The sequence below is a fragment of the Macaca nemestrina genome, chromosome 11 (genome assembly GCF_043159975.1).
Source record: "Macaca nemestrina isolate mMacNem1 chromosome 11, mMacNem.hap1, whole genome shotgun sequence".
Classification (NCBI taxonomy): domain Eukaryota; kingdom Metazoa; phylum Chordata; class Mammalia; order Primates; family Cercopithecidae; genus Macaca; species Macaca nemestrina.
The window spans coordinates 47,221,976-47,240,766 of record NC_092135.1 but is presented as its reverse complement, the minus strand read 5'-3'; the positions used below and the strand labels follow the sequence as shown (position 1 = coordinate 47,240,766).

At 42.5% G+C, this 18,791-nt stretch overlaps 1 long non-coding RNA gene across 4 annotated transcripts; it reads right to left on the bottom strand.

Moving 5' to 3' along the window:
- Positions 1–4,463: 4,463 nt before the first annotated feature.
- LOC105492689 (uncharacterized) lies at positions 4,464–18,779 on the bottom strand. 4 transcript variants are annotated; one of them, XR_011609550.1, is made up of 5 exons: positions 18,646–18,779; positions 17,916–18,170; positions 4,992–5,076; positions 4,729–4,820; positions 4,464–4,644 (listed from the first exon to the last, which is right to left on the bottom strand). It is a non-coding gene; the product is annotated as an uncharacterized lncRNA (long non-coding RNA). The 4 variants fall into 4 exon arrangements; XR_011609549.1 differs by having other exon boundaries at positions 4,464–4,820; XR_011609551.1 differs by lacking the exon at positions 4,992–5,076.
- Positions 18,780–18,791: the final 12 nt, after the last annotated feature.

The following is an 18,791-nucleotide window of genomic DNA, read 5'->3' as shown; positions in this document are numbered from 1 at the left end:
ACTATAGAGCAAACCCTGAAATTAGAAGCAGAAGCTGAGGACTTGTGAATGGGGCATTTTCCCTGGCATGATGGATAGGACCTACAGATGTGGCTATTACGAGGTTTGCTTGCCAAGTGAATGTTTCTGCAGAATTTGACCCTAGTTTTCAAATCAGACTCAAGAATGACCTTTAGTGTTGGTGTTTTTTGTTTGTTTGTTTTTTCTGTGAGTTTGTGTATTTCGATACTTTGACACAACAGCTTCTGGAAATCTTTTTCACGGAGAGTATGGGGGCTTCTTTGGCCAAATTGGGTGGGTGCAGGCTCCCATGTGCTTGGCAGCTGCTGTGTGAGCTGCAGCATGCCCCATGCATCCTGCTCTTCCACAGAGGTTTCTTCAGACATTACCCTGTGTCTGGCCATGTCATTTGTCACAGATGTAAAAACAACAACCGAAAGCCTGAAGCTGCTGGGATGAGCACCTGCTGCGGAATCCCTTACAGATGCACTAAGAAAGTACTCCCGCCCTCCGCCCTGCTCTTTCCAAAAAGACAGGCCACTGGGACTGCCAGGATCCAGCTCCCTGGAACACCACAGTCTGTGTGGGCAGCAGGCCTGGTGACAGTGGCCATGATGGTGAGGGCTGAGAGCCAGATGATTGGATTAGAAAAACAGTGGCCTGGCCTCCTGAGAGCAGAGAGACGCGGCCTCCATTTCCCACTGGGAGCTGCCATCTTGTCACGGCTTTCCTCGGGAGCACCGGGAATGCTTCCCCAGGACCCCCTTTCTCAGCTTCTCTTAGCAGGACTCCCAGTGGGCTGCCACGGCTGGGGACTGGGAGCAGGGAGGGGAGGGGCAGCCAATGGGCCTGAGGTGGACTAACGGCCAAGGGGCCTCCACAGGGCCTGTCCCTCCCTAGCTCTGGGCCTGCACTGCCGCCACAGCCTCCGGGAACCCCGAAGACTTAACAGATCTGAATTGCCCCATAGCTTCTGGAATGCAATGACATTTGCATGTCTTAATTTTTGTAAATAAAAGAAATCTGCTTCCTACACCCCTTTACCAAGGTTGATGGCAAGATTGACTATCAGGGCGTAGTTGACACTCTTAATCTGACAAGAACCTCAATCTTACATTGCCATGAAAAATGGAAGATAACCGAGTTGAGGTGGAGCTATTTTCTCTTATTTCTCAGGCCTTTAAGGGTATAACAACAACTAGCATTGCATACAGTCCCTCCAACACTCTTCCACACTCCCACTAAGCTCAGCTAAGGAAATCTTTGCTGGGACCTCCAAGTCTATGCTGCTTGGCTGCCAGTTTCACAGAGTCATTTCTATCTGAGATTCTACCATCTCTAGAATATTGTAATGCAGTGACCTCATCGCTTTGCCCAGTTGCAAGAAAACTACCATACTCTAGGGTCAGACCCTGTAACATAATAAAATCTAATATATTTGGTCTCTGCCCCTGGTTCCTGCCATAGAGCTCCTAAAACCCTTGTAATTTCCTAAGTGCTAGAAGTTTTAGAAACATCTTTTGTATAATGTGGTCTTTGATCCTGGTTCCTGACACAGAGTGGCCTAAATCCCTTAGAATTTCCTGGGGAGGATAAAAGTATCTTGTGTTCTAATGAGGCAACTTTGGATAGGCTTCTGGCTAGCTTCAGGATGGGAACTGGTACCCCCCATAGCCATGGTTAGAGCTTGGAACTTTCAGTCCTACTCCCCATTCTTCAGGAAGGGAAAAGGGGCTAGAGATTGAGGTAATGGTCAGTTATGCCTCTCTAAAATTCCATAAAGTGTGGCATTCAGAGAGCTTCCAGGTTGATGAACGTGCCCATGTGCAGGAAGGGTGATGCATCCCAATTTCACAGGACAGAAGCTCCCGGGCTTGGGACCCTTCCAGATCTCACTCTCTGTATCTCTTCATCTGGCTGTTCACTTGTATCCTTGGTTATATTCTTTATAATAAATCAGTAAATGCAAGTAAATGTTTCCCTGAATTCGAAGCCATTATAGCAAATGATCAAACCTGAGGAGGCAGTCATGAAAACCCTCAGTTTGTAGCCAAGTTGGACAGAAGTGTGGGTAACCTGGGACTCACTACTTGTAATTCGCATCCAAGCTGGGGGACAGTCTTGTGAAAGTGACCACTTAACCTGTGGGGTCTGCACTAACTCCAGGTAGTTTAGCGTCATAATTAAATTGTAGGGCACAATTGGTGCCTGGAGAGTTGGAGTACTGGTTGGTGTGGGAATGCCCTGTCCCCACATTTGGTATCAGAAGTGTTGTGAAAGTAGATGAAAACAGTTTGTTTTTCCTATTTAGGCCCCTTTCCTCTTCCACCTAAACAGCACCAAGTCCCCATCTTGTTCTCTTTTCAGACAATGCAGCCCATTCTCTCAATGGTCCTAAAGCAGTGTTTTTTATAGTGTGGTCCAAAGAACACTGGTGGTCCCTGGCAGCTCATCAAATCAGCTGCATGTGTTTCAACAGTTTCAGATAAATAAAAGCAAGTAAGCGACTTTGTTTCCAACCAGTTCACAAATTGGAAATGTAGGATTAATTATGACTTTTACAGAAAACCCATTGGATCCTTTGTAATAAACCCAAGCTTACCAGGAAGACTCTGCTGGAATAGATGCCCACAGGAATAAGATGAGATAGTGTAAGAAAGGACTAGTATAGGAGATAAGCCCTTGGTGTTTTGTAGGTAGCGTTAGGCATTAACCAATGTGACCTCTGCAGAAGAGCACAAGAGGTCTCCTCACACAGTATCACTCATCTTGTCATCTCCTTCAGCTTCCCCAATAAAAAGAATGCAACGCAGCTGAAGCAGGATCTTCATTGCAAGAAAATGCTAACACACCTCAGGGTTTAGAGTGCGTGACGTGAAGACCCCGCCACTATGCCACATAAAATAGTAACAGGATTGATGGTAAATGAAATCATGTAATGGAATCTACTGTCTTTAAAAGCTCCGTCATTAGTCTCCATGAACATTGTTAGACATTTTAGGAAAAGTTAGAAAACATTTTTAGGAGAGAAGAATGAGTTTAGTCAGTGGGATAAAAGCTACCAGGTAAAAGCTTAAATTAGCACCCCTTTCCCCATGGTAACCCTTCCCCATCGCCCTCAAATTCAGCCTAACACATCATAGCTGTATTGGTATATTCTTTTTCTTCCCTGACACTAGAGTAACTAATAGGATCTGATATCAACAATCATGAAGTGGTCCCAGAACAATGCAATACAACCAAGAACAAGATTTTTAAAATGCTGCCTAAGAGCTGCCTCCTCCATAGTTACCTAACAAAGCTGTGCCCTAATCATCTCTCTGCAACTGCTTCTTCATTTCTAATCTACACTATGCAATTAACACCTCATTCTACCCCACTTTGTTCTCTGGACTTGATTCTTTAGCACTTTGTTTTGTCAATATAAAATATAGTTAATTATCACATTGTCTTCTCACTAATTGCTATTTGAGATTATTTTGTTTCGCCAACTAAATTTTAAACTTCTTGTGAACAAAGAGTATTGAAACTCTTTGGCATGCTCTAATGACTAACATAGGCATAAATACCTAATTAAATGATCAATAATTGGTTGACTCTCAGGTTTAAATCACACATCAAAAATAAAACAAAATTGGATTATTTCTTAGTTTCTTTCCTTCTGAATTAGATGTTCCCTCAGAGGCACTACAAAATATTAGACTTTTTGGTTATAAAATCCATTTTTTTTTAAAGTCACTCTTAGTAAGCTAGTCAGAAAAATGCAACACCCCAGAGACATAGGGACATCATAGGAGAGTGAGGATAAAATGAACTTTCTCTTAGGGAATTATTTTAGTTTCCAATTTGCACCTTTGTTTGAACTAATTAGATTAAGAAGGATGGAACCATTCCTCAGGCATGTTCGGAAGAGTCAAATTTGGAGTAGGCGGAAAACTAAGGATACAAAAACAGGAGCCAGGTCAAAGGTCTTCCCCAGAGAGAGGCTTCATGACTCTGCCTGATGAAACCCTTACTGCCTGTCACTATCTTCAAAGCACAGAACAGTACACAGCCCAGAGCAGGCCCCAAGATGTATCTGCCCTGTGATTAGTTGACAAGATCACTGAATTGTGGGCTGATGACCCCACTCACAGATGGAATCTGTCGGGCTCACTTTTCATCATCCTGGTACCCTTTTGTGAATAACTGGAGTTTCCTTCCTTCCTTTCCTGTCTGGTTTGCATCACTGACAAATTCCACTTTTCCTCTCTTGAGAAAGACATTCTTCCTCGGCCCAACCCATTATAATAGCACATTCCATTTCAAGATGAACTGGAAGATAGCCTTCATCATAAAACAATTGTAAGTGGTTGAGATAAAGCACCCAATAAAGCAACTGAAAGCAGAAAAAGGCAGAAAGAATTTGTGCCTTCTTATGGAGCAATACTCCCCATCCATCAGCTAAAAAGGAAAATCTGGGACACGGCTTAAAATTTTCATTAAAATGGAACAGAGCATCAGGAAGTCAGATTTAGACCAACAACCATGAGATATTTTTCTTACAGTTCCTTTCTCCTGGACAGTCTTGCAGTGGGCTTCAAAGTTCTCTCTGTGACCAAGTTCAGCAAAGTTGCTTTTTCCTCCTCTTTGATTGTACCAGAGCTTTGGGAAGGGCAGTGAAGTAAGCCGAAATGAAATTGCCAAAGTTATGGTTCTCAAGTAAATGAGATTTTCTCTAATGCTTACCAACTGTCACCAGGTCAGATGGATTTTTCTGCTTGAAGTCCCCTGACGCATTAATTTCTTCGCTGTCTTATGGTATCCCTCCAAAAGTAACCCTAGCAGCCATAAAAGCATAAAAAGAAAATATATAGCATAACTGGTGCACAAAAAGATGGCAAGAAATAAAAAGTGGGGAGAAGGCAGAAAGAAAGGTCTTTAGAAAAGCATGTTGTTTTCTTGGCTTTTAACTCGGGGGACAATTTACACATCACTCCACTCAGACCTACCGGAAAATAGCATGATGTGACAGGTCTGGGTTGGCTGAACTAGAAATCCTTAAAGGTGGGTGCATGCTTTCTTTTCTTGATTCATCTAGTACAGTGATTATGGAGAACATTTTTAAAGCAGTGAAACCACTATATATAAAGCAGCTGAAAGTAGAGTGACAGTGGCTGGGTTAGGGGTCTCACTAGTTGTACTTCCCCTCCCCACAGGAGTAGCCCATATGAGTCTTCAAGTAATTGCAGGATTGGAGGCGCAAAAGTCACCACTCTAGAGGATTTTGGGTGATCCATCAAGTGACAGCACCAGGACTTAATTTATCTGAATACAAATGACTACCATCTAAATTAGGGAACAAGAAGATAGTCTCTGTTTCTCTCTAATGTATTGACATACAGTTTACTCATTGACTCTGGTTTATTGGGCTAAAAATTAGCATCATTTTTAAATAGAGATCACAAGTCTTATCACCTACCAGCTAACTGCCCTCATCTTCCTTCCTTCGTAAAACATTTCAACAGATGTTTATTGAATCCCTCTTTTAGGTCTAAGGCACTATCTTGTTGTTGAAAGTTACAAATAAGTATAATAGTAGTAGCAGTAACAGTAATAATGGTAAAAATAATAGCAAATATGTAGATAGTATTAACTTCCAAACACTGTTCTAAGCTACTTATATATGTTAAATCACTCAATCATGTAAATGACACTCTAGGAAAGACATGATTATCATTTCCAGTTTATAGATGAATAAATCAAGGCAAGAATGATGAATCTGCCTCAGTTTAAGTTGATTTTCATTTCTCTTGCCTACCAAACCAGCAAATAAGCAGTGCACATAACATATATAAGATTAGCCGGGTGTGGTGGCTCATGCCTGTAATCCTAGTGTTTAGAGGGGCCAATGTGGGAGGATCGCTTGAGGCCAGGAGTTGGAGCATAACATATATAAGATTAGCCAGGTGTGGTGGCTCATGCCTGTAATCCTAGTGTTTAAAGGGGCCAATGTGGGAGGATTGCTTGAGGCCAGGAGTTGGAAATCAGCCTGGACAGCATAGCAAGACCCCATCTCTGCAAATATTTCTAAAAATTAGCCACCATCATGGCATGTGCCACAGGCACAACTACTTGGGACGCTGAGGCAGAAGGATCACTTGAGCCCTAGAGTTCAAGTGACATAATCATAGCTCACTGCACTCCAGCTTGGATGACAGAGCAAGACCCTGTTTCTGATACAAAAATTTAAAAAAGAAAAAAAACAAGATTAAAGAGGAAAGCAAATAGCTGTCATTCTCCAGTTCCTTCTGTAAAATTCAGTGTTCCACTGGAGTGAGGATTCTGCTGTGTTGGAAGACATAGACCCATGGGTTTATAGATTTATTATTCAGGAGTGCCCTGGACTGGGTCAAATACCCATACAAGTGCCATCTGTTACGGCACAGTCATATCTCACTGCAGCCTCAAACTCCTGGGCTTAAGCAATCCTCCTGCATCAGCCTCCTGTGTATAGCTGTATAGGAGTATACAGCTATCCCGTGTATAGGAGTATAGCTACTAGTGTATGCCATCATGATCAGTTAATTTTTTAAAAAAATGATTAGGAATTTCTTGCAGCACCACTCCGCTTCTAAGTTCTATCACTTACTGCATCACTGGGTTTGTAGCAGGCCTGGCCGTGGCCTACTGACAAATAAAATCACTAATGTTTTATGTGTCGAATAAAAAAGTGCTGTCCCTGCCAGATACCGTTGGGTATCTTGTCTGGGCTGGGTGTGAGACTGTCTGTGTAGAGTGTGAGGTTAAACAATACAACTTCCTAAAAGTCTCTTTGGTTTTCTAAGCAGAAAGCCCCCTGTTGTAGATATTTACTGAATTTTTAAATTAACTCAGAGTACCTGAAGATATTTAAAACAGATCCCCACTAATTTTACTTGAATTTTATGGAAACTTGGAGACCTATGTCAAATAACTTGCATCCTCTGTATAATGCGGCTTCAGACATTACAGACCCATTGGATGAACTAAGTATTTTCAAAGAGAAGCAAGCTATAAGAAATGGAACCTGGACCCCTGGAGAAAAATCATCTTGAAAGGAAACCTGTCAGGGAGGCTAACTAAGCAAGAAGGGCTAACACTTTAGTTCTGAGTGGGGATTAAGGCCCTCACGTACCCACCCAGATATAACCCCAACCCCAGAATGCCTGGGGGCTCTGCAAAAGAGAAGAATGAGGAATAGAGAACTTTGTCTTTAGAGGCCCTACAGTTCTGCTATAGGAGGCCCTTCTGAAAAATCTGGTCAGTCAACGAGAAAGTACTTCCCTAGTAAATTATGGGGAAGAGCAGCATTGGCAATTGGTGAATTAGAGGAAGTTGGGAGCTGTGCAACAGGAACCTGTTGACAGCGTGGAGACCAGTGGTTTCTAGGGCAGGCCAGGTATGATCAGCGGTATAGTCAGCAGGCTCAAGCTTGATCAGTTTCCTGTGGTGGTGCAGACACTAGTCTAGAGGAAAACTGACGGTAATATGGGTAGCAGCAAGGGCAGTGTCCAGTGGGCGGCTAAGTGGCAGCAGAAAGGTGAAAGTTCTGCAAAACTGGATCCACTGGGAGATGATACCCTAACCTGGGGCTCCTGGAGGGGGACTAACTCCATGCCAAAACCCTAAATCCTAGAGGAAGAGTAAGGAGAAAGCTAGAATCATTCAGAATACACCTGTAGGCACACTTGGGGACTCTCCACTGTCTTTGGGGAGAGGAGATGACTTATTATCAATTAGGCAGACAGGGGCTTTGAAGCATTGAGATTCCAGCTATTACTATAAATGTGACACTCTCACTGTATGAAGTCCGGGACTTAACAAGCTACATATATAACATTTGGGGTTTTTTGTTTGTTTGTTTTGTTTTTGAGACAGAGTCTTGCTCTGTCACCCAGGCTGGAGTGCAGTGGCGTGATCTTGGCTCACTGCAACCTCCGCCTCCCGGCTTCAAGCAATTCTCCTGCCTCAGTCTCCTGAGTAGCTGAGATTACAGGCGCCTGCCACCATGCCCGACTAATTTTTGTACTTTTAGTAGAGACGGGGTTTTTCCGTGTTGGCCAGCCTAGTCTCAAACTCCTGACCTCCGCCTCAGCCTCCCAGTGTGCTGGGATCACAGGCATGAACCACCTTGCCTGGCCCATATGTAACACTTCAATCTTAGTCCCAATAAATGCAATCTTCGTTATTTGTAAAGGAGTGCTGACCGAGTTATGTTTCAGTAGATATGTCTTTGGGGGCCTCTTTAGTTCATATGCTTCCATGTTTCTTAATTTATCAAACATTTATTGAACATCTATTATATGTCTGACAGTAGGCCAGGGGTTGAGAATATAAAAATACAAACATCAAAATAAAGATGTTGTAGTCTCTGATCTCAACAATCTTACAGGTTAGCAGGGCACTAATCTATTAAGCAATGATGGGATGTGAAGTGGTCAGTGTCACAGAGAGGTACGGCCATGTGTAGGGAGAAGCAAAGAAGGGGCTGGTGAGAAGTTGCAGAACGTGGCATAGTGGGTGAGCTGCACAGGGCATAATAGGTGACAATGAATTTGCTAGGACAACAGATGGGAGGCAGGGCATTTGGATCTGTAAGGGTAAATGGAGAATGCCCAGCATAATCTCCAGGCTTCTCCCTTCTTAGTATGCTGCGAGTTTGACTTCTATGGACTGCGTTCCCTCTTGTTCCCTGCCTTTCAGGTTTGCATTTCTGAGGGGAGGTGCCAGCAAGAGGAAAGAGAGATATTTATTCCTCCACCTCCCTCTCCATCCAGTTTGATAGTAGCTTTGTTCTTCCATCTGACAAGGACTCCCTCCCAAGTTCTAGCAAGAGAAGGAAACAGTTACTAGAAGGGACCAAGGTTGGCAGCTGCCTGCTGTTGCTGGCCCCAGGGTAGGCACCTTCCCTTACTGGCTTCACTAATCCTGCCCACATCTCTACAGAGAATCCCTTTACTTTACTACCTTCCATTACCTTTCTGGATGCATCACCTGTTCCCTGTTGGGACCCTGCATGATATAGCACTCTGAGTATAATAGTATATGTAAAGGAGATATGAAATGACACTGCTCAGTTAGGGAGCTAGTATTAGTTCACTGGCTGTAGGCAGAGCTCAAGAAGCAGAAGCAAGAGATGTAGCTGAAGAGGATGCCAGGGGCCAGGTCGCATGGAGCCTGGTGTGCTATGTGTGAGAGGCTTTGTCCCAGAGACTCTGCTAATACAACTGGTGTTCATGTATTTGACTTTTCTGGTGATTTCCTCACAAATCCTCAAAATTCCTTAAAATCTTATATTATCATGGCATTGGATTAAAGGCATTTCTCTGCCTGTGAATTATAGAACACAGCTTTCAAATAACCTGGTTGAGACGTAATAGAACTCCTCTATTTTCTGCCAAGAACCCCTGTGAATTACTCTTAGGAATGAGAACACAGGATTTGGTTGAAGGTAGTAGCTTTCCCCTTCCAATATGTATAATCCTTAAACAAATCATGTTCTGGTAGATGATCCAGAATTGAGTGTTTCCCTAGAATTCAACATCATTGTTCTTCACTTTTTATTTTTCTCCTAAACCAGCACGGAATTATCTAGGAAAGGTGAGTCAGATAAGAGAGTCATTGCAAGCCCAGAGAATAAAAGTTCTCAGTATATTCCATATTCCTTCTCAAATACAGACCTTCTTGCTAGCTGAGAGCAGAAGAGCCAAGTGGAGGAGAAGGCAGTTCTTTACTTATTATTAAGCACAGTATAGTTAATATAATAGGATAGTATTAGTGGAGTGATTGCTCTAAAACAGAGATACTTAAACTCTCCGGCCAGCCCTGAATGAAACAGATATTGTAGGTGGGCTGATTCACACCCATTCACAACATTTTTCCCCTGTCAGCCTCTATCATAGAGAGTAGAAAAGTTAAATATTCATTTTACACACCTCCCTTGCATAATGATGACCAGCCAATGAAATGTAAGTGGAAATCTGCTAGGGATTTCTGGAAAAACTTTTATAGCTCTGATAAAAAGAGACAGTCATAGTTAGCATTATCCTCTCCTCCTTTCATTTTGACTTGAGCATGGGAGGGCTGTCTGGAGCAGCAGCAGCCATCTTGTAAGCAGGAGGTAATGACTAGGAGGACGAAAAGTACACAAAGAGATTGGATCCAGCATGGCATTACTAAACATTTAAAAGAACAACAGCAATGTTTCCAGATTTTTTGTTATGTTAGATTCTTTGAGGCTAATATTTGTTGAGCAATCTGCTCTTATACCTAAATATATTCTTAACAAATACACAGGAATAACAGAAAAACCAAAGATATTTGATACCTCTCATTTCTCAATTAGAATTAGTGCTTTTGTTTTTAAAATAATAGCATGTCTTGTATAATGAGCCAGTATTTTTTTCCAGAATACCTTGACATATCTCTACACAGAAATTAATGTTCCTATCTCAACTGACACGCATTTGGCAAGAACAATAAGCGCACTTCCATTCTAGTTAAGTTTAGATTCCATGGTCATTGTTATAATAATTTTTGAAAAGACCTTCCCCTCTTTAACCCCTCACTCCCTCTTTCACAATCAATTGGCAAAATCTCAATAATAGTGAGATCCAACCATCCTCTTCTTGTAGGCACCCAAGCTGCTAAATACTGTAGATTGGTTTCATGTCAAGTCATAGTTGAAAACCTCAGATGGGGCCGGGCGCGGTGGCTCAAGCCTGTAGTCCCAGCACTTTGGGAGGCCGAGACGGGCGGATCACGAGGTCAGGAGATCGAGACCATCCTGGCTAACACGGTGAAACCCCGTCTCTACTAAAAAAATACAAAAAACTAGCCAGGCGCGGTGGCAGGCGCCTGTAGTCCCAACTGCTCGGGAGGCTGAGGCAGGAGAATGGCGTAAACCTGGGAGGCGAAGCTTGCAGTGAGCTGAGATCCGGCCACTGCACTCCAGCCTGGGCAGTAGAGCGAGACTCCGTCTCAAAAAAAAAAAAAAAAAAAAAAAAAAAAAAAGAAAACCTCAGATGGGTCCACAACTCTGCCCCCAAACCTAGTTATGTTTCTTTAGGGCTTACATTTCTACTCTCTAAGATAGTTTTTATGCCTTTATCTTCTCAAATGTCTTATTCAACTTCCCCCTCCCTCACTCTCAGAGTTTACTTAGCAACTAGAAACTATCAGGTAACTGCCCCCGTCCCTGCCACCTCCGCAGCTACCCATCTTCTCTGGCTTCCCTCCTCTTGCAACTGAAGAAATGTCATTTCTTCAATTAAAGGCATAACCCTTTATGTACTACCCTTGCTACTCAAAGTGGTCTGTGGACCGGCAGCACCAGCATCACCATCACCTGGGTAAATGTAAGAAATGCAGACTCTCAGGCCCCATCATACACCTACAGCCTCACAGTCTGCCATTTAACAACCTCTCCAGGGGTTTTCTGTGTTTATGTACACAAACACTTGAGAGCACTACTCTTGACTTTATTCCTTCTCTTAAGAACTTCATGCCTTTGATAATCCTCATTCTTCTAAGTCATCATTTGCTTTTCCCCTAGTAATACAATAGTTGATTCCTATCAGTAAACTAATAGTGTCTGAATTTTTATATCTAAGAAAACCAAACACTCCTTTCCAATGACTACTCTGTCTCCCTAATTCCCTTTACCAGGTCCCTGAGATATTTTCTGAGTGTTCTGTTTCTACTTTCTCATTTCCCACTCACTCATAACTCAACCTGCTATCTGTCCCCTCTACTCTACAAAAACAACCTTGTCCAGGTCATTTCTCATCTTCATGTAGTTAACAGGGCTCAGAACACGCTACCCCAAATTGTGGTGCCTGGGTATACTGAATATTTGAAGCTGAAGGACACTGAGAAAATCACAGAGCAGGAAGGTCACTCTCTGACCTTCTCTCTCCCTTCTCCCACAAAGTAGGTCTTAAGACCTTTTATTAACATTTTTATTCATGAAGGAAGACATGGGAACACAGAAGAATCTGAGGAAACAGGCCTTGCCAGGTTCTTCCAGTTTAGTACCATTAGATCATACCCCTTTGGTCCAATCATTCATCTACTTGACTGTGCACTCTTCATCAAACTGAAGCATTAAAAATACACAATTTCCCTGTTTCTTTGAGTCTTCATTTCTGAAGGATCCCATGTTGTGTAAAACTTATCTTAAATAAATGTGTATGCTTTCCTCTTATTAATCTGTCTTTTATTATAGGGGTCTTAGCCACGAACCTAGTGATGGGTGGAGAAAATATATTACTTATTCTCCCCTACATAGCAAAACCCTCCCTTCTTTGAGCTTTTTCTTCCAGATCTCTCACAGCTGAGTACTTCTTCTTCTGTATATATTCTTTCCTTGCCCTTTATGAGCCTGCATTTTCCAGGTTTTCTTCCTTCCTCGTTGGTGGCTCCTCTGCAGTCTCTTTTGCCAACTTCTCTTCCTTTACCTCTCCATTAATTATGAGGGTTCACAAGGCTTGATCCTTGATCCTTCTCTACCTTGTCCCCAGGTGATCTCATCCAGCTACAGGCCTTTAAATACCAATCTGCTTATGTTTCTCAAATGTCTATCTCTAAGCCCTGAATTCCTTACTGGAATATTCACCTGCTATGTGACAAGTTCTATATGAATATCTTGTTAACATCTCAAAGTTGTCATGTTTAAAACTGAACTCACTTTATTTCCCACTCCCGTCTCTCAAAACCTTTTCCTCCCCCAGTCTTCTCTATCTCAATAGAGGGCACACTGGCCCGCCAGTGGCATAAGGCAGAGACTTAGGAGTTATTCTTCATCCCTCTCTCCCTCACGCCCTACAACGTATCAACCACTAAGAACTATTTTACCTTCAAGACACGTCTCAAATAGTCTACATCTCTTGGGCTCTACATTTTACCACCCGACCAAGTCACCACCACCTTTCACTTGAAACACTACAAAAGCCTCTCCTCTGTTCTCCCTTCTTTACAATTTTGCGTCCTCCAATCTACTCTCATATGAAATCCTAAGTAGTCTTTTAAAATCATAACTCTGATTAAAAGTACCTGAACTGTGTAAATGGCTGTGTAAAAGAAGACAAGATGTTGTTAAAGGCTGAATGCATTATTAACCAGTATGTGCTGAGCCATCAGCCTGCTGGGACCGGTGAGCAACACCTTGTTCTTGTGGATGGGGTGGGCTTCCTCCACAGGAGAAGCCATTTCCACTGTTCACTGTCTTGGAAATAGGTTGCTTCTAGAAAAGGAAGTAATGTTTGGGGAGGTGGGCCTTAGACTGGAGAAACTAGAAATTGGAGATACTTTGGTTTCTTGACCCCCAACTTCTGGATATAACAAGAATCTAGCCTCTCTCATTCATTCATTACTTAATATCTGTGGAATTATATTTCTGGTTACAGGCTAGTGAGAACTTTTCTTGTTTAAGGTGACATTTTTTACTATAACTGGCATTTTGTGTTTGTATTTTTTGTCAAAAACCCTTAAGATGCTGCGGCAGAAATCCAACTTAACTAGCTTACGCAGGAATGGGAATTTTTTGACCCAATGGCCTAGAAAGGCTAGAAGCCTGGGGCTCAAATGTCTCAAGCACTCCATGAAGCTCCCCCACCCCTCTCTCCTGGCTTTGCTATTCTTTGTGCTAGCTTCTTTCTTAGGCAGATTCTCCCATGTTGTGGCAAAAATGGTCCTTGCAAATCCTAAGTTTTACTCTCTTTACAGATACCAATTCCAGATGAAGTATAAGAAAGGGTCACTTTCCTAAAAGCTCCCACAAAAATCCCAGAGAGGCTTTAGGAGTGACTTGGTTTAGGTCACATATCCCCACCTGAACCAATCAGGGTTCAGGCTAACAGGATGGGGCCAACCTGAGCTGGGTACCAGAGGAGGGGAGATAATGCAATTAGACAGCCCCTCCAGGCAGGTAGGTCCTGAAAGAAAATCATGTTGAACTGACAAAAAAGAAGCAGATGTCCCTTATTAAAAGAAAAAAAGGGATGACAAGAAGCAGAAAAAAGGTTAAAATGTGTTGATTCCAAAATAACCGAGGAGCTGGCACACAATTGAAAATATACCACAAATAATAGGAGTGTCCATGGTTTCTGGAAGATACAGAAATGATTCCTAGAGCTGAAGCCCAGAGAGATACAACCTGAGACGATGTCATTCCCTTCAGTACCAAGGGAGAAACAAAGACTGGTCACAGATTGGAATTTAAGATGCAAGGGGGAAAAGGTGTCCATAAAAAACAATCACAGATGTTAGGTTTGTCCTCTATTATTTCTTCTAAATTAAATTTCTAGGCAGAGGATCCGTATTTTTAAATATTTGAACGAGTTCTGAGCTAACAGCAACTACTTTCCCTAAAGCAGAATACCAGGGGATCTACATATGATCAAAGTGACATGAGCGTTTGCGTGTAATATTCAGGGTGGCCAAAGACAGAGAGAAAGAAACTGCGTGTTGATGATGATCTTGAGATGCCATCTGACTCCAAAAGTTTGTGATGAGGCCCAACTGATATCTCAGCCAGTCAGTCTCTGGAACAGCAGCCTGACTGTGGAATCCTGTTAAAAATCAATCTCAGAGAGCAAGGCAGATTTCATAGGCTATACATGATCTGGTATTAAGTATGTAAGTGACTTCACTTCAGAATTCCTTAAAAATAGGAAAGGGCATATAGATAGGGACAACATACAAACAGAGGGAGAATGAGAAAAGGATTGGGGAATATATTGCACCTAGCTCCTTACTTTCACAAACAAAGAAACTTAAGAGAGGAATGTATGGAACTCCATAAGGCACACAGTAGCCAAGGGCCTCCTTTAGCACATAGTGACCTCATCACAGAGGGATGATCCCCATGGCTTTAGCCAAAGGACCAGCAGAAAGATGCCTCTGATTTTTAGCATTTCTGGTTATCATCTTTCCTTCACAGTGCCCCAGTCCTTTGCCCATAGCCATCCTCATAGTGCTGGGAATCTCTTTCGGTGGACAAGACATCTAACAATGTGAAAAGGAACAAAAAGTACAGAATAAGTGAGAAAAATGCAGAGGGCTATGTAAGTGATGCAGGGGAAAGGTAGAGTGCAGCTGTCTATCTCAGCCAGCCCCTCAAGGGGGCTAATCGGTTCCATATGAAATTGTCAAAACAACTGTTCCATTGAAACTTAAACACCAGCCATCATCCCTGTTATATCGTTTTATAGGTGCCACTCATCTTTCAACTTCAAGAGCTAAGACATTATATCGCTTAGTTTTGAAAATATACTAATAAATACCATACCTTGCAGATTCATTTTAATCAGCCCTGTCTTGAAATAGCTGTTTACTAATTTTGCATAATATAATTAAATTCCCAAACACTGCACTTAAGAACCACTAAAGATGTGACTTATCCTGATGAGAGTTGGGAAATTCCAAATTTAGGATGTCTACAATCCCTAGTGTTGTGAAAATAAGATTCTCCACAAGAAGAGCAAATTGGAATGAGAATTAAAGAGTACAGTTTCCCTTTTATTAAATATTACAATACATAAAGCATACAAAAGGCAGGAGGCTCAGACAGGTTGAGAATCTGGTTCAACATTTTCTCCCCTGGTGAATCCAGTACACAAACACTGATTTTGGCATTAGGTTTCACAAGCTCCTAGCTGCAAGGGTTTACAGCAAAAGGAAGAGAGGTGTGGTGAAGTGAGTTAATAATTTCTTCCACCTTCCAGACTACTGATTCTTTCTCTTTCATTTAATGTCTCTCCCTCCACCCACCCTCCACCATCAAGCAGGACATCCTTAATTTCTCCCTCTTCCCTTCACATATTTTGACAGTCTCTTATCCATCCCACATGGCCTTTGTCCTAGTGAGCCCCTCATCATGTTATACCTTATCTGGTTTATTGCAAAGGTCTCCCAATTAGTTTCCCAGCCCCCAATGTCTTTTTACTCCAGTCTTTGCTACTCATGCTGTCGAATTAACCTCTAAGAGTTGTAAATTTCACTTCCGCTACTCAAATCCCACCAATATTCTTTCAAACTCTTGCAGGCCACATTTCTAATACATTTTGAATGCTCCTCTACTCAAATGCCTCTGCCTCAGTTGAATTGATCTTCTCTCCCCCTAAAAAAGTAGGTAAATGACCTAGACAGTGCTTGGTACATAGAGGGGAGAATAAGAAATATTAGTTTATTCTGCTTGGGATAAAATAAAGCTATTATACTCCTAGACCTTTGCCTGTATCTTCCCTTTTATGTAATGTACTCCATTCTCTTAGCTGCCTGTCAAAATATGGTCTTTTTAAAAAAAGATAAAGTTTCACCTCTTCTGTGAAGCCTTTCCTATTCAGCCATTGTGATTATTCCCTCTCTAACCTTCTGTAGCAGTTGCTTCTCCATAGCACCATTTGGTTCCAGTCCAAGGGAGAAGAAGTTGGGGTATTTGCCCACTAACTCCCATGTAGCACAGGTTGAGAGCTGCTTCTGGGAGCACTGGCTCCCTGGCATGTTGGCCTGTCCCATGAATTGACCACGAATGATTTCAGTCCCCCATCAACTGGCGCCCCCCCCCCAACCCACTGCAAGAAAAAAAAAAAAAAACAAAAACATTCAGCCAGAAGAAAGTCTTGCAGGTCTTGCAATAGAAAGCTGTGGAAATGTAAGGACATATTGAGGTCCTAGGAGCATGGGAGGGGCATCCTTCCATGGTGTCTTATTGTAGGGAAGTACTAAAAGTTTCCCCAGGGAGCCTCTTATATGTCAGATGGCCTCTTTCCAGCTCCCATGCTGTAGCAGTCACCCTAACCCCTCAAAATGTCAGTGTCAGCAAGTGACTTTAAGAACCCCTTTCTCTGCCTGCTAGACCACTGGCAGGAGGCACCAAAATGCCTAGGCAGCAGTGGATTCGTATGATGTTCTGTGGAATGTCAAGATAACCAAGATCCTTTGGATTATATTCTGTCAAAAAGCAGTAACCACCACCCTGGGGTAAGGCTCTGATTGAGTACAGCTGTTCATCCCAGGTGACTGGAAGCTGCTTTTGATCCTAATTCCTGATGCAACCTGAAGGGTATATATGCCAAATAAATAGTCCACATACCAAGTGCCCAAGTGTGAGACGCTATGTAGATATGTTCTAGAACATGTCAACACTGATACGACACTGCATCCAGCATAGCTGCTGTGATTGAGGCTACTATTTGATTAAGCTTACAGTGGTCAACCATAATTTGCCATGATCTACCTGGATTTTTTTCAAGGGCTAGGTTGGCATATTAAATGCAGTACCTTGGGCTTATACTCTGAAGCTTGTCTACAGAATCTTTGACATCTTAATGGAGATACTAGGAATGAAAAACACAGCTGCTTTCAACAGGGAAGAGTTGGAGACTTGGATCCACTTAGATGGTTTGATCTGAGAAAACTACAAGAATCAACCATTGATTTACGTAAATGATAGATACCATTACTAGAAATATAAGGGTTGTGAAATGCTCTGGCTATACATTGTCAAATGGTTGAAAAGTTACCTATGTGAGAAGCAGCAAAAACTGGCAAGGTAAGGGGCTGGGACCTCAAAGTAGGAAGCAAGAATGGTGGTGTAAGCCTAGGTCCTAAACTTATTCATGAGAAGTAGCTGTGGTCACTTCTGGACCAGGCTGGATAAAGCTTAACCTTGACTGTATATCCTACACATGGTATTTAGACTGAATAAGTCAGACATAGGGAAATACACTTGTGTTTTTTGTTTTGTTTTGTTTTGTTTTTAGACAGGGTCTCGCTTTGTCGCCCAGGCTGGAGTGCAGTGTCGTGATGAGATCAGGGCTCACTGCAGCCTTAACTTCCCCGAGCTCAGGTGATTCTCCCGCTGCCTGAGCAACCCCCCACCCCCCTAGTACCTGGGACTACAGGTGCAGGCCACCAGGCCCAGCTAAGTTTTGTATTGTTTGCAGAGATGGGGTTTCGGCATGTTGTCTTGGCTCAAAGCAATCCACCCGCCTCAGCCTCCCAAAGTGCTGGGATTACAGACATGAGCACCTGGCCACACTTGCATATTCTGATATCATTTCTCGGTGGAGATAAAAAGTCAGGGTTGGGCCTTCCCTGAGGGACTGGTTGTTTCCACTCTCAGTCATCCTGGGAAGAGTCAGCTCCTAGGACAAGATAGAGATTATAGACAGGTTTCCAAGGACATAATACTTTGAGAAGAAGATAAGCATATGAGCAGTGATTATTAAAATAAATAATTATAAGAAAAAAAAACCAGAACTGAGTTATCATTATTTTCATCACAAGTTTAGCTGCCCAAGCAGGTTTAGCCTGCAATCCTATGAACCAGTTCCACAGAAGGGAAACACACAACCCTTATCAAAGACCCACACAACTAAAAAGCAACTGTTTCATCCTACAAAATAATTTCCAAGATGATAGAAACTATGCCAAGAAGAAATGGACTAAGGTCAAGGATAGAGGAATGAGCAAAAGAGCTCAGAAAAAAAAAGGCAGTAGTTACACTGACTTTACTCCTCTCAAAATCTTTGATGGAAAAGACCAACTCTTCATGGACAGTCAAGTATTTATAGTGATGCTGCTGGAGGCTCTTTGAGGTTATAGTAGGTTATTACTGACCAGCTCAGGGAACTAACTTGCAGGGACAGGCCTTTGTCTGCATCTTCTCTAGTAATAACCCCCTCCTACTGCTCATGGGATCCATCAGGGGCCTGTGCAAGGCATTGGATTTCTACAACCCCGTCATCAGAATGTAGAATTTTCTC